A 4840-nucleotide genomic window follows, 5' to 3' on the forward strand; every position below is an offset into this window, starting at 1 on the left:
TTAAAAAATAAAGCAACAAACTAGTTGCTTTTTAAGAACAACAGTGAAATAGGTATTATCTTTAAAACTGTATGAAAATAAAAATGCAAAACTTATTCCCAAAAACATTGTTGAAAGAAACTGAAGATACCTAAATAAATGAAATCCATCTAGTATTATAGATCAGAAGACTTAATATGATTAAGATAACAGTATCTACACATTAAACATAACATTTATCAAATTATCAGATAGATTTTTTTTTTTTGCCATTATTGGCAAGCTTATCTTAAAATGTGCATGGAAATGCAAGGAATACATTATAGCCAAAACAATCTTGAGGAAAAAAAAAAAGAAACAAAGTTGACAAAGACTCACTTCTCAATTTCAAAACTTACTACAATGCTACAGTAATCGAGATAGTATGATACTATATAAGAATAAATCTATAGATCAATGGAATGAGATTGAGAGTCTGGGGGAAAATGTCGGGGGAAGAAAGAAACCTACATGCATTGATTCATAAATTGGTTTTCAGAAGAGTGCCAAGAAAATTCAATGGATAAAGAAACCTTTTCCAAAGAAATGCTGGTACAACTGGAGATCCACATACAAAAGAATGAAGTAAGATGTGTACTTCATGTCATACCCAAAAAAATAATTCATAATTGATCATAGACATAAATATAAATATTAAAACTATTAAACTTTTAGAATAAACTCCAAAAAGGGTGTGGAGGTGGTGTCTGACCTCCTCTAACTTCATATGGGTAAGAGAAAATCACCATCATCAGTATTAGCCCAAGGCTGATTTCTACAATGTGAAGGTCAAACGCGGCACCAGCCTCTAACCTTTCCACCTATTCTGACACCAACCATCTCTCCTAGAGCACTCTACTTCTCTTCTGGGTTCAATAATTCATTGCAATGGCCTCACACAACTCACAGACAATATTCATGATCTTGGGGTTTATTATGGAAGCAACAGGTTACAATTCAGGTTTAGGAATGCTCAAGACATAAGTCTTTGATCAGGACAGTCTCCCCTTGGTGATGCCCTTGGCCTCTCAAACAGATTTCTGCCCTGCTTGGGCAAGTGTTTTAGCTCTGCTGATAGGTGCACCCCACTCTGATAGGTGCACCCCACTCCCAAAGCAAGTCTCTTGCCTGAAGGTACTCAACTTTCTTGTTTAATGGCTCAGGAAGTCCACTATTATGTCTCATGCTGGTCTCTTGGTACTGCTGCCTCTGCTGCCACCCACCCTCTACTGTCTTTCTGCCATCTCTTGACCCCTGCCATCTTTCTGCTATTTCTGCACAGGAGTCTAGGGATGTGCTCCTAGTTCTTCTTACTTGATGGCAATGACATCCCCCTTTTCTGACTCTGGGATGGCTAATTTTCAGCTTAGTGAGATGGCAAAACTGACCAATCCTCACATTAGGATCTCATGTACCTTATTTGCATAGTCCTACTGCGACAGGAGTACCAAGTACCTTATTTACATTATTAGCAAGCTATCCAATTCCCTTGGTGGGCCATAACCACCTGACATTTGCATAGTTCCACCCAGTCATCTTGTAGGAGTCACAAAGACTATGGCTAGAAGAGCCATACTAAGTAATTCACTGCACTGCAAAAATATAAACATAAATCTTTTTTTTTTTTTAATTAGGCAGTGATTTCTTAGAAATGACACCAAAAGCACAGTGACAAAATTAAAAAAAAAAAAATCAGACTTCATCATGATTAAAAACTTTTGTGCTCTAAGCAATACCATCAAGAAAGTGAAGCCAGCCCACTGAATGGGAGAAAATATTTGTAAATCATGTATCTAGTAAAGGACTTCCAACCAGAATATACAAAAACTCTTATAACTTAATAATAAAGACAAATAACTTAATTAAAAATGGTAAATAATTTGAATAAGTATTTATCCAACAAAGATACACAAACATATGAGAAGATGTTCAACATCATTGGTCATTGTTGTTGTTGAGTGTTATCAAGTCTTATTCTGACTCATAGTGACCCTATATGCATTAGTCACTAGGAAAATACAAATCAAAAGAACAATAAGATACTACTTCACACCCATGAAGATGGCTATAATTAAAAAGACAGACAACACAAATGTTGACAAGATGTGGAGAAATTGAAACCCTCATATATTGATTGTAGGAATGTAAAATGATAGAGACAATTCAGAAAAATAATGTGACAGTTAATCACAATATTTAACTAGATTCCATATGATCCAGAAATTCTGTTCTTAGGTATATGCCCAAGAGAAATGAAAATAAGTGTCTGCAAAAAATGTGTATATATAAACATTCATGGCAGAATTATTCATAATAGCCAAAACTGGTTAAAAAAAAAAAAAACCTAATGTCTATTAACTGATTAATGGATAAATTAAATGTTATTTTTCATACAATGGAACATTATTCAGCTATATAAAGGAATGAAGTATTGATTCATGCTACAGTGTGGATAAACTTCAAAAACCTCATGCTAAGTGAAAAAAAACAGTCACAATAGACTATATATTGTATAATTCCATTAATATAAATGCCAAGATAGGCAAATCCATAGATACAGAAAGTAGATTGGTTGTTGCCTACATTGGGGGTTAAAATGTTACTTTTTTGGAATGATGAAAATGTTCCAAAAATTGATTGTGTTGATAGTTGCATAACTGTGAAATTACTAATAACATTGAAATATGCACTTTAAATGGATGGACTGTATGGCATGCAAATTATATCTCAATAAAGAAGGCTACAAAAAATTTAAGTAGTCTATATGGCCACCTATGTTCAGGCATTGTTTCCATGTCAAGTCCTTATCATCTCTTAGCTAGTATATCCTACTCTTCTCTAATGTTTTGTTTTGAGACTCTGCAGATGTCTGTGTATCCTCCTCAGTGACATAGGAATAAAATTCACACTCCCTAACCTTGTCCAACCACTACACATCTATCAGTTTGTCATACTTTTATGGCTTCTGTTCTGCTGTTATGCTGGAAGCTATGCCACTAGTATTTCAGAGAGCAACTGGGTTACACATGGCAGGCAAGTTTCAGCAGAGTTTTGAGACTAAGATAGACCAGGAAAGAAGAATATGGTCAGGTCCACTTCTGAAAAAATTGGCCACTGAAAACTTTATGAATATCAGTGCAACTGTCTGATATATTACTGAAAAATTTCATGTATATCAGTGAAACACTCTGTCATTGCCAGAAGATAAGCCCTTCAGGTTGGAAGGTACTCAAAATATGACAAGGAAGAGCTGCTTCCTCAAAGTAGAATTGACGTTAATGATGTGGATGGAGTAAAGCTTTCTACACCTTCATTTGCTATGTCACATCACTCAAAGTAAGGAAAAACAGCTGTAAACACTCAATAGTAATTAGAACAAGGAATGTACAAAGTATGAATTTAGGAAAGTTAGAAATTATAAAAAATGAAATGGAACACAAAAAGATCATATCCCATGCATAAGTAAGCAAAAATGGACTGATGTTGGACATTTTGAGTTGGACAATCATATCAGGCACTATGTTAGGAATAACAAATTGAAGAGGAATGGCATGATATACTTCAAAAAAAATGTTTCAAGATCTATACATGTTGTCAGTGATAGGATGATATCCATATGCCTACAAGGAAGACCAGTTAATACTACTATCATTCAAATTTAAGAACCAACCATTAAAGCCAAAGGTGAAGAAATTGGAGATTTTTACCAACTTCTTCAGTCTGAAATTGACCAAACATGCAACTAAAATGTATTGATTTGCATGTCATCCTTGTGCAAGGGCCATGCTAATCTTCTCTGTATTGTTCCAATTTTAGTATATGTACTGCCAACAGAAAATTTCAACACCTCAACACCAAAAAAAACAAATAACCCAATTCACAAATGGGCAAAAGACTTGAACAGACACTTCACCAAAGAAGATATACAGGCAGCCAACAAACACATGAGAAATTGTTCATGATCATTAATCATTAGAGAGATGCAAATCAAAACAACAATGAGATAGCATCTCACCCCAGCAATAATAGCAAAGCTCAACAGATCGGATAGTAACAAATGCTGGCGAGGTTGTGGAGAGATTGGAACTCTTGTGCACTGCTGGTGGGATTATAAAATGATACAACCACTGTGGCAAATGGTATGGTGTTTCCTTAAAAAACTGAAAATAGAAGTACCATTTGACCCAGCAATATATCCTAAAGAGGTGAGAGATAGCACACAAACAGATATATGTACACCTATGTTCATCACAGCACAATTCACCATAGCAAAGAGATAGAAACAACCTAAATGCCCATCAACGGATGAGTGGATAATCAAATTATGATATATCCACACCACGTAATACTATGCCACATTAAAGAACAATGAGGGATATGTGGATCATCTCTCAATGTGGATGAACCTGGAGGACATCATGCTGAGTGAAATAAGTCAATCGCAGAAGGACAAGTACTTTATGAACCCATTACTGTAAAAAGACAGAGAAGGGTTTGCTTGGGAAAGGGAATTTACCTAGTATGTTACCGGGATGGGGAAGGAAGGGGAGGTATTATTTTGGGCTAGTTGAGGCTTACACACTGACATGGGTAGGGGGAGGGATATATGGGAAGGGTATACGACCACCATAATAACATTGGGAAATGAGAGGACACTGAATTGTTCACATAAGAGATAGACAACAGATGCTAATACCAACCAATGTGTCCACAACGCCACACTGCCATCAATACCAAACACTAGGATATATAGATAAACACATAAACACTTGAGATGATCAGACAGGGGTCAGTGAACAGAAGTATACTCTAGACCAAGGAT

The 4840-nt window shown here is 35.6% G+C and overlaps 1 non-coding gene across 1 annotated transcript; it reads right to left on the bottom strand.

Moving 5' to 3' along the window:
* Positions 1 to 3750: 3750 nt before the first annotated feature.
* Positions 3751 to 3855, bottom strand: LOC122149963. Its single transcript, XR_006163417.1, has one exon. It is a non-coding gene; the product is annotated as a U6 spliceosomal RNA (small nuclear RNA).
* Positions 3856 to 4840: the final 985 nt, after the last annotated feature.

Source organism: Orycteropus afer, unplaced genomic scaffold (assembly GCF_000298275.1).
Source record: "Orycteropus afer afer isolate SDZICR_OR568_19922 unplaced genomic scaffold, OryAfe1.0 scaffold00066, whole genome shotgun sequence".
Lineage (NCBI taxonomy): Eukaryota > Metazoa > Chordata > Mammalia > Tubulidentata > Orycteropodidae > Orycteropus > Orycteropus afer.